Genomic DNA, 11,882 nt, shown 5'->3' with positions numbered 1-11,882 from the left:
TTTTTAAATGTTTTTGTTTTGTTTTTTCCCTCATCGTTGTGCTATATTGTTTTTTATTTTGTTTTTTATTGCTTTTTGATGTATTGTATTGTAACTTTTTAATCTCTTTTTTTCTGTAATTGTTAAACTTTTAATAAGTATCATTTTTTTAAAAAAAGTGTCTGCACAGGCGCCGGAAATCGAGCACGGAGGGATCTCCGCTGGAGTGAACCGGCCCAGGCAAGGTAAACCTTGTTGACCCTTGATATAGATGGATTGTAGTTAATGCCATGTGTCACTTCAGACACCAGCAGTGGAGTGAACTTTAATATGTACAAGGCCTCAGAGTCCACTGGATTTTAGTGGAAGAGAGTTAAACCCTTAGAAGTCAATGGGGCATCAGAGTGTTAACTGTGGCTGGATCTTGCTCAATGATTTGTCACACTGAATAATTTTTATTTCAGCTGTCAGCTTTCCAGATGACTTCAGCTAGATGCAGGAACGTCCCTCCTTAATAGTTCTCTCTGATGATTTCTGATGAGATAAATCATTTGGCACTCTTTTAAATACAGGTTTATGAAGCACCGTGGGGAGGGCAGGGTGATTTCATTTGTTGGCTTGCCTTTTAATTAGACTAACTAATGCACCTAAGATTCCTGGAAATGGAGAAAGAGTTATGAAGAAGAATGGCAATTGAACAGTTCATGTGGTAATGGTTAGATAGAGTGATAAAGAGCCTCACACCAGTTCTGTGCCATTGTTCTGGACACAGTGAAGGGGATGTTAGGGCTGCTGCTGGATCCCATAGACACAGGGGGGGAATTGCTTTGGATGGGGGCTGCTTTCCTTCAGCCTGCATTGGGCCAGCTTTGCTTTGAGGCAGATCCGAGCAAGAGCCTGGCCCTGGTTTCCCAAAGCTTCAGACATCTTCCTTCCTAGATGATAGATAGATAGATAGATAGATAGATAGATAGATAGATAGATTCTTTATTGTCATTACACTAGTGCAACATTGCACAAGTGCAACGAAATTGGATGCCATCCCTTAAAAACAACAAAAGCAAAACACAACAACAACCAAACAAACCCCCTTCCAACCACACCCACACCCACACCCATCAAACTCCCAGGTCTCACTATCGAGTTACAGCATTCAAAAAGGCCACAGCTCTTGGATAGAAACTGTTTTTCAGTCTATTTGTCCTTGACTTGATGTTTCTATACCTCCTGCCAGAAGGCAGTAGTGCAAACAGACTGTATCCCGGGTGAGATGGATCCTGCAGGATGTTGTTTGCTTTCCTAAGGCAACGGGAACCGTACAGTTCTTCCAAAGGTGGGAGAGGGTGACCAATAATCCTTTGGGCTGTGGTTATGACCTTCTGGAGCACCTTCCTCTCCCTAGCTGTACAACTGGAGAACCAAGCACAAATACAGTATGTAAGTATGCTCTCTATGGAGCCTCGGTAGAAGGACACCAGCAGTCTCTCACTCAGATTGTTCTTTTTTAAAAGTCTGAGGAAATAAATTCTCTGCTGGGCCTTCTTCACCAGAGCAGTGGTATTTGCGCTCCAAGTCATGCCCTGATCCATAGTCACTCCCAAAAACCTGAATTCCGCCACCCTCTCCACCCGTTCCCCGTTGATATACAAGGGCTGAATGTCCGCCTTTTTTTCCCTGTAATCCACCACCAATTCCTTGGTCTTAGCCGTATTAAGAGCCAGATTGTTCTCTCCACACCAAACACAAAGCCGCTCCACCTCGTCCCGATAGGCGGACTCATCCCCTCCTGAAATGAGCCCCACCACCGTAGTATCATCAGCAAACTTGATGATTTTGTTGCTGGAGTAGATGGCTGTACAGTCATACGTATAGAGAGCATAGAGCAGGGGACTCAACACACAACCCTGTGGTGAGCCGGTGTTAAGGCTAAGGGCTGTGGACACATGTGACCCTACTCTAACCCTCTGAGAACGTTCTGACAAAAAATCCAAAACCCAGAGACAGGTGGAGTTGGGGAGTCCAATCGTCTCTAGCTTGGACACCAGTCTATGGGAAGCCAATGGGAAAATAAAGACTGCATGCTCCTGAAGAATGGCTGTCTGAAGGCCGAACCCTCCCCCAGCCATTTTTCACATGCAAGTCAATGAAGAAATTTACATTTGCTTTCCTGGGAAGAGAATAATAGAATCAGGAGTTGGAAGGGACTGCAAGGGCCCTGTAGCCCAACCCCTGCAATTCAGGAATCCTGTCCACAGCCATCCCTGAGTGGGCTCAAACCACCAACCTTCTGGTTTACAGCCAGATGCACTGACCCACAGGATTAGGGATTAGGAACTGCACGTCTAAAAATGGCTGCATAACAGCCCTTCCCCCCTTCCTTCCCCATCTGGCGGCAACTGGATCCTTGGCAGGAATGGTGGGGTGCTGTATGCAGCTAAACAGATCTACTGCTTTTGTCGACTTTGGCAGTGGGGATGCACTTCCAAAAACGTGTGTGGGGAGGTCCAGCCCATAGGTCCCTGGATGCTTGCTGGCAGGTGGGATTCCGTTTTCAGAGGATCCGTTATTATCTCCCAACAAGTCAGTTGAGACAGAGTGGTCAGCCATGAAGACAGCATGGAATTGGGTTGGGAATAAAACCTCTGAAAGTTGATAGTGCGAGCTCTGAAAGGTATGCTTTATTTATTCATATAGAGTGCTTATTGGCGGAATAGGCTTCTAAGTGGTTTGTGGTTTTCACAGATGCCCCAAAGATTTAAAAGCTATAAATGAATCTAGAAGCTGGGACAAGCCCATTGAACTTCAGACCACTTTGGGGAAGATCTGCTTCACTTTAGAAGGCATCTGAATACCTCCAGAGTCACTAGCTTCAGTTTGGTATTTTTTCTTTGACAGGGCTGCCACGCCAGATATAATATAAATTGCCTTCTGGAGTTGGGTCATCATAATACCTACTAATATTCCCGAATGTTTTTCTTTTCATTACTGATTTATTCTTTTTATGTGTCAATTTGCTCTTGGGTGATGATTTGGTTTCTTTTGGTTGATCACCATACCTCTGGTCAGGCTCAATATGTGTCTCGCTCCACCTACATCAACAGTGCAATTTTGTACCTATTTACTCAGAAGCAGGTCCCATTGACTTCAGTGGAGATTGGTCCCAGATAAGGAATACAATTGCAAACTTAATGTACCGATTTCCCATTAAATACAGCGGTTTTTAACTTCGTGATGAGGAAGCCTCATTTATTTAAATGGATATGAACATTTTTAATTTTGTCAAAGCTGAACATAAAAAGACCTTCCTTAAGGATGGATGTTCAATAAGGGAGACAGAGCAAAAGCAAAATCTTGGCAATTGAGCCTATAAATTTATTGTCATTGGAGCTCATGCATTTTCCAATTGCTTGGATTGTTTACGAAGCTTTACTTTAATTAAAATAAAGTAATTTCTTTCTGCTAATGACTACTTCTCTTTAAAGTGTCACTGGAATTCTGAAGGAAATATACTTCTAGCAATTTAATCAAACCGATCTGTGTTCATCTAATGTTTCCATCTCGTAATTGTGGGGATATTCATAATATACCCTTGAGAAATCTGCTGTGTATGATTTATTGTTGGAAAGAGATGCATGCAGTACCGAATACATTTTGAGGTCTCCTGCCATTATCCACATGCCATATATTACTTGTGCATAGAGAGAACAAGTTGTTTTTGTTTTTTACATGCTAGCCCTGCCTGTGCTCGTTTCTCACTGCTTTTGAAAAGTGCCCACATGCATACAAACTGTCCATGAGACTGCACCCCTGTTTTGCAAGTGTACCCGTCAGATGTACAGAGCCTGTGCAGGTGTGAAGGCAGAGGTGGGGCTGGTGGGCATGGTCTAGATCTCCCAGCACGTGTGTTCACGTGGGACATGTGTGGGAAAACCAGTCTGCTCTTTTATTTTTTAGTTTCTTACAGAAATCCTAGGCATCAGCACCAGGTGAAGAGAAGTAAACACTGATAAAAGCGGATGCCCATTCTAGGGCGGGGCGGAGGCAGTCTAAAGAAATCGTGACTTGTCAATAGCAACCTAGTTACCAACTACTAATAGCTATTAGCCGCACGGGTACTAAGAGAGGAATTGTTTTAGCTGAATGGGAAAAATAAATTGCAGCAACTGAAGCAGAGGAAGGAAGGAAGGGTTGAATTAGCTTTGGAAGAGTGAAGATTTCTCCCAAAAAAGCTTTGATAAGTAATTCCATGTTTTGATGCTTCGGACGTGAATGGCAACAGTGTGAAATGTTCTTACAGCGAAAAGTTTGGAAATAGTTCAGAAAAAGAAGCACCACAGGTCTATTCAGTATACATTGGAGGATGATTAAGTCAGCTTTCACGTCAGGAGGAAGGGGGAAATAGCAGGATATGGATAGATGATAGATGATAGATAGATAGATAGATAGATAGATAGATAGATGATAGATAGATAGATAGATAGATAGATAGATAGATAGATAGATAGATAGATAGATGATAGATAGATGATATAAGCTCAAGGTAGCATATGTGGTTTCTTCCCCACCGTCATTCTCTGCTGCCAGATCACACTGAACACTGTTTACAGGGATGTGGAACTGAATGTCTTCTGGCACAGAATTAGACCATTTTACTGGCTTCCTCTGCAGGGAACAAGTAGACACTGTGCCCTCTTAAACAGGAGATTTTGACTTTGTAAGTGAAGGTAACAGTAACAGAGCGCAGACCACACCAAGCCGAATTTCAGTTGGATAGATTTTGCTTGAACCAGGTACGTCTCGAAAGTGAGAGGGAGGGAGAAGCTGCCAGAATCCCATACCCTCCAACATCCCTCACTTCCCCCAACTGACCCTCCTTGCCCCCCCCCCAATTTTTTCTCCCCTTCGCCACAGAACATTTCCTAGCAGAAGAAGGGTGTCACCACCACCACGAGACTAACAGGGCAGAGCACCCACACCCTCCACTGTCCTGAGAAAATCCCTTAATCCCAATTAATCCCAACAAACTACTCTCGAAGAAGCACGTGTGTCCGCCACCAGAGGTACCAAGCCACCCCAAACAACCCCATACACACCAATATGTATAGAATAAAATGGTAGATCTACAATATGAATAAATATTTTAATAATACAAAGATATAGATAAAGGGCTGTCAAGGAGCATGTGAAAAACATGATTGAAATGAAATGAACACATACTTCTGTCTGCAATTTTGACCTTTCCAAATCAGCATTACTTATGTATGCTACATTCCTTTCCTTTTGCCTGCATGAGTTTTCTATAGAATTCTCTGTTAGCAACAACCCCCAACTCTAATTAACGTGGTACCAGATAGCCCAAATACACCAGGCAATCTGCTGTTAGAATTTAAAGTAATTCTGAAGTTTTTTGTCATTATGATATCAACAAGAAACTATTTGAAGCAACAGCTACACCAAATAAAATACATTTATGATTCTAAACATCACGCATAGATATTCTAGAATGTGCATCAGAAATCCTAGAGTGTAAATAATAAACCGTGATTTGGCATGTGTTGTAAATCTAATATGCTAGGAAAAGTGTGTCAGCTTTCTAAAGAATGCATTTCTATAAATTCTCATTGGATTTCACACCTTTTCCCATTTAAAAATTGTTGGAAGGAATTGTTTGCTGATATACAGCCTTTGTTTAACATTCTATTAATATATGCAAGGGGAAACTACTTGTAATATAGAAATTAAATATACATTTTGATTTTGTTAAATTTATCTCCGCAAAAGAAAAAAAACCAAAACAAAATAGAAGTGTAAAATAGACAGTTCTAATGAACAGTCAAAAACATCTGCCAGGGCCAAGACTTTGCAACTAATCTCCTGCACTCAAAACCATCCTGATATATGAAATTATTTTGGCAATAGGTCTCAGAAGTTTAAGAACTAAAAAATGATTTTGTTTCCCTCCTCAGCTTTAGTTATTCAATGTGTTTAGTTTAATGGTTCTGTAGGAAGTGACTGTAACTCTGCATTGCCCTGTGTATAAGATGTTGGGGGGGGGGGAATTGCTCTATGACTAGTGAAAATGTGAAAATTGATTAAGAACAGACATGTAATAGCTACCGTATTTTTCGCACCATAGGGCGCACCGGACCATAGGGCACACCCAGTTTTTTGGGGGGGAAATAAAGGGGGGGGGAAATTATTTCCCCCCCAGGCGCGGGGCTGGGGCGGGGGAAGCTCGAGCTTCCCCCGACCCCAGCCCCCAAACAGGCAGCTCTCTGCAAGCCGTGGGAGCCCAGCGCTGGCTCCCGCTGCCTGCGGAGAGGTCCGCGAAGCCTGGGCGCACTGATCTCAGCGCGCGCAGGCTTCAACATGCAGGCAACTCTTCCCAAGCAGCGGGAGCGCTCCCGCTGCTTGCGGAGAGGTGCACGAAGCCTGGAGAGCGAGAGGGGTCGGTGCGCACCGACCCCTCTCACTCTCCAGGCTTCAGTGAAAGCCTGCATTTGCACCATAGGACGCACACACATTTCCCCTTCATTTTTGAAGGGGAAAAAGTGCGTCCTATAGAGCGAAAAATACGGTACTCTCTTGTGATAGGGTCACCTCCAGGCAGTTGAACAGGAAAGCTTCTCAAAACTGGATGAGAATTTATCCCACATTTTACCCAGAAACTGAACATGTAAAACATTTGCATAGTCTTATGCCGATGACCACTGCTGTGAAATCAGAATCAGTGAAGATACAAAGAGTGAATTCGCAGATCACCTTGGGATTGTGGTCTCATGCTGTTTTAGACTAACAAACTGGTTAGTAATAACCATGGTTAGCTGAAAGAAATCAAACTTGTACGCACCCTCAGTTTGAATTAGCTGTAAAAAATGCAAGTGTTAGTCCAATGTTCACAACCCTGCTTGCCAAAACCTGTCTTTTATTTTCTCCAAATCAGATTATTATTTGTTTTCTTGACTTTTGTTACCTTGCTTGCAGCAAACCTCTCCCATTCTCTGGAGGTCATTTTGCTGTCTATTAAGTTCCATGACCCGGTATTTAAAAAGTGAGTCTTTATTATTATTTAGAGCAACAGATACATTGTTTCTCTGCTTGCTTTGGCCACACTGTCTCTAATCAGTTTGTTTAATTTTCTGGGTTTTCCCCTGAAGAAGAGAGGTATTCTTATCATTTGCCAGATGTAAACAGGAGAGGCCAAATACCTTAACAGGGTGCCAATGTTTCATTGAAAATAGTCAGATACTGAGGGTAAAGAGATACTTGTATATCAGTCTGACCTTTCTGGTTGAGTTCACATATGGAAAATGACTGACATTTGGACTGACTTTCTTGTGTGCATAAATATGTGATTTGATGAGGATTTGTAAGTGAGCTGATGAGGAGAGAGAAAATCCTCACAATTCATTTTCCACACTGAAATATCTATGCTTTAGTTTTAAACGGCTTCAGTTTTTTCAGCTGACCAATATCTTTTATACTTAGTTATTAGAACCACCTTTTCCCTCAGTTAAATTACTTGGGAGTACTGTGGTACCCCGGGTTACATACGCTTCAGGTTACAGACTCCGCTAACCCAGAAATAGTACCTCGGGTTAAGAACTTTGCTTCAGGATGAGAACAGAAATCGTGCTCCGGCGGCGCAGCAGCATTAGCTAAAGTGGTGCTTCAGGTTAAGAGCGGACCTCCAGAATGAATTAAGTTCTTAACCCGAGGTACCACTGTATATATTTTGTAAGTAGTTTGATGAAGAGGGGAAGAAATCCTCACAATTCATTTTCCACACCTATGCTTTAGCTTTAAATGGTTTCCATTTCTTCAGGTGTCCAACAGCTTAATGATTAGAACCATCCTTTGTCTCAATTAAATGACTTGTGAATGAAGTTCTTTATGAATTTTTGCATTTAATTCAGCGGCTACCAGCCCAGGACATTAGAAGCTGCCTTAGACCAAGTCAGACCCCTGGTCCACCTAGAAAAGTCTTGTCTTCACTAACTGGCAATGGCTATCCAGGGTTTCAGGCAGGGAGCTCTCCCAGCCCTACAGGGAGATAGCAGTAGACTATCTATCAATGAGCTGTGGCCCTTCCCCTCTAGTCACATGAAACAGAGCTGTAACTGCTTTTGTTAGCAAGATATGTTGCTTCACAAGTTTCAAGGAAGCCAGAAAATCAGAGCTGCCTTTCCTATTGGGCTTATTGGCACGTTGTGCCAGGATGCCAGCCTCTCAGGGGCCCCCCAGCAAGTGGGGGAGCTGCACGGCAGCCTCCCCTTTCCCTGCACGCCAGCTAGCTGCACCCCATTAACCATATGGCTGGCGGGTGTGCAGCTTCCTTCCCAAGCCCCTATGGGAGGAAAGCAATCCCTGCAGAGGCTTGGGAAAAGGTCAACAACTCTGGGAAACGGGTGTGTGTGTGTGTGTGTGTGTGTGCTGGAAGGATCTTTGCACCACAGCGCCAGATATGCTTAAGACGGCCTGCAGAAAATGTACCAATGGAGAACTTCAGCTACCCTGAGGCTGACTGGGCGAGAGACTCCGCTAAGCATGGAATCTCCAGCAACTTGCTGACATGAATGGCTGACAGCTTTCCTCTTTCAAAAGGCAGAGGAAGGAACAAGGAGATTGGCTCTCCTTGACATAATTTATCTCCCTAGTACCTTCTTTATAGTTGGGGAACTCAGCTGAATTCTGCGTTTTGGTTTTAATGGCAGACACCAAGTCTAAGGATGCAGAAATATAGCCAAGTAGTAGCCATCAAAACCAGGTCATAATTATTCAAGGGAACGTGAATTTTGAATCAAAATTGTCTACATTTTAAACTATTCCTACCTCTCTTCTTTATATTCTTATTTTAAAAGGCATACTTTGTACGCAAACTTAATGACATTTTGTGAAGTTCTTTGCATTTGGGGAATAAGTTTCTTTGCTCCTTTAAAGCGATCCAATTCAAGAGAATTACCTTGTTTTAATACTCCTTTAGGAAGAAACTCTGCATGACCGAGGGCTGCAGATGAAACAGCCTTTTTTTCTCTAGTAATTGTGTGAGTGTGCCCTGCTTGCCATAATATAATAAATATCTATTAACTCCTGCATGTTTAGAAAATAAGCTCAATTTAATAACATTAAGAGACAAATAAGTAAACATTAGCAATTTATTAATATTAAGAGAGCCCTGGGGTTTCAGTGTCAAAGATAAATGTACAAGATTGCATTTGTGGAGCTATTCTACCAGCAAAACCTATTGTAAGGCTAATTGCATTCCAAATGTTTATTGAAAACATATACTGTAAATATTGAATTTTAGCAAGCCTGCTTCAGAATGGTATCTGTTAACTGTCAATGAAGGGTCTCTTTTGCAAACAACCAGCCAGTGGAATTTCCTATGCAATTACTGGCAAGCTGTATATTAGACATGCTCAGACTGTGACCGATTCAACCCGCTTACTCTTTACAGATGTAGGCTGCTCCTCATTTTTAACTGACAACGTTGCACAGAAGTACAGCATTGTTGGTTTTTTAAATTTAGGTTTAAAAACCGAAATTCTACACAGGGATGTGTGGTGCAGTGTGATGTTAATGTTAAGAGACAAATGTATTCCTGCCCACTGCTTCAACTAAGCTTAGCACTTAGTATCACCTTGATACTAGACATAGCTGTCAACTTTTCCCTTTTCTTGCGAGGAATCCTATTTGGAATAAGGGAATTTCCCTTAAAAAACGGGAAATGTTGACAGCTATGGGTATAGAGAATTTTACCACACACCCTTATTGGATTGGAAATGGGGGAGAAGAGAAGGCATTAAAAAAATCTCCTTGCCATTTGATAAAAGAAATGACCAACATACCTAGTTATAATTATGATGTCAGTTTCATAAATGCAAGTTATTAGTTGCAGACTTCTGTATCAATCTCCAGTGGTCAGGACATATGTGTCATCACAACAAAAGTCCAAAATTTCAACAGTTCTTTCACAGAACTGTTATTAATATTGTTTTGGCCCTTACAATTTCCATAGAAATCTCATCAAACAGTTCCCAGAAATGCTGAGAATCCCAGCTAAAGAAATTGCTCAATTTCCTCTGAATAGATAAGGTTTTGATTTGGATAAAGTATTCTGTTGCTAGAAGGTTGGAAATGGTGCATCTTTTGACAAGTGTTTTTAGTAGAGACGTTTGAATTATGCAAAGCTGATGAAAGGAAGAGGAAGAAATAGGTATCTGTTCATCTGTTGACTCAGGCAAATAATAACTTAACCTGAAACAAAGGAAATGGACATGTGGATGGCGATGCAGTAGAAAAAGGCAGAGTAAGAATCTTCTGGAATCAATAGAAAATCAGAATGCTTTTAATAAAGCCTTTGCTTTCTCCCTAAATACAACTGGTGTCAGCAGATTTATATTCAGAGTTGAAGAGAGAGAGAATGTTTTAAAGATTTGGCTGGAAAGAAACCAGCCTCCGATATCTCCAAGATAGGAGACGCTATCTGCCTCCCCCAGTGGCGTAGCGTGGGGGGTGCATGGGGGGCCGGCAGCACCGGGCGCAACATCTGGAGGGGGGGTGCGCTCGCACTCGCAGCTCTCTGCCCCCTGCCAGTGGCGTAGCGTGGGTTGTCAGCACCTGGGGCAAGGCAAGTAATTTGTGCCCCCTAACCCATGGATTTGCACCCCCTAACCCGTGGATTTGCGCCCCCTAACCCCCAGATGTTGCGCCCGGTGCGGCCGCCCTCCCCCTGCACCCCCACGCTACGCCACTGCCCCCTGCTAAAATCCACGGGTTAGGGGGCGCAAATTACTTGCCTTGCCCCGGGTGCTGACAACCCACGCTACGCCACTGGCCTCCCCAAGACTTGTTCATTTCCATAAACATCTATATATGTTCTCATTGGTTGAATATTTCTAATAGAATAAAATAAAAATTATTAAACAACTCTGCTATCCACCTAATGAGACTAGATGCAAAGACTTGGCTTTGTTGTTGTTCTTGATCTTTAACTTTCCATGAATGTAACAGTGAATTTTATGGTGGGCAAACTATCAGTCTTGCCCTTCCCTTCGTTCTTCAGGGGAGCTGCCCACCTTTTTTATGTGTATACATTTGCTATACATTTATATATTATTATAAGCAATTAACGTTTTTAAAACTGTTGCAAAGTTTCTCTGGGAATTTGGGGAAGAGATGTGTTGGTAACGTATCAGGTGCTAGTCACCAGGGTTATCCACAGACAGTCCTGTCCGTCCCCCGTCCCCCCATTTAAGTGGAAACACTCTGAAAAGCTGCAAGGCCTATCAGGGGTCAGCAAACTTTTTCAGCAGGGGGCTGGTCCCTCAGACCTTGTGGGGGGCCAGACTATATTTTCGAAAAAAAAAAATGAATGAATTCCTATGCCCCACAAATAACTCAGAGATGCATTTTAAATAAAAGGGCACATTCTACTCATGTAGAATCATAGAATCATAGAATAGAATCATAGAATCATAGAGTTGGAAGAGACCACAAGGGCCATCGAGTCCAACCCCCTGCCAAGCAGGAAACACCATCAGAGCACTCCTGACATATGGTTGTCAAGCCTCTGCTTAAAGACCTCCAAAGTAGGAGACTCCATCACACTCCTTGGCAGCAAATTCCACTGTCAAACAGCTCTTACTGTCAGGAAGTTCTTCCTAATGTTTAGGTGGAATCTTCTTTCTTGTAGTTTGGATCCATTGCTCCGTGTCCGCTTCTCTGGAGCAGCAGAAAACAACCTTTCTCCCTCCTCTATGTGACATCCTTTTATATATTTGAACATGGCTATCATATCACCCCTTAACCTCCTCTTCTCCAGGCTAAACATGCCCAGCTCCCTTAGCCGTTCCTCATAAGGCATCGTTTCCAGGCCTTTGACCATTTTGGTTGCCCTCCTC

General features: G+C 42.7%; 1 long non-coding RNA gene across 1 annotated transcript in view; it reads left to right on the top strand.

Moving 5' to 3' along the window:
* Positions 1-2,550: 2,550 nt before the first annotated feature.
* The window catches only part of LOC310688062, a 33,303-nt gene continuing 23,971 nt past the window's right edge, over positions 2,551-11,882 (top strand). Inside the window, exon 1 of the long non-coding RNA XR_014516756.1 lies at positions 2,551-2,650. This is a non-coding gene — a long non-coding RNA (uncharacterized lncRNA). The remainder of the gene's footprint in view (positions 2,651-11,882) is intronic.

This window comes from Podarcis liolepis (genome assembly GCF_965112155.1).
Source record: "Podarcis liolepis genome assembly, chromosome: 10".
NCBI classification, from domain to species: domain Eukaryota; kingdom Metazoa; phylum Chordata; class Lepidosauria; order Squamata; family Lacertidae; genus Podarcis; species Podarcis liolepis.
This window is presented reverse-complemented; position numbering and strand designations above follow the sequence as displayed.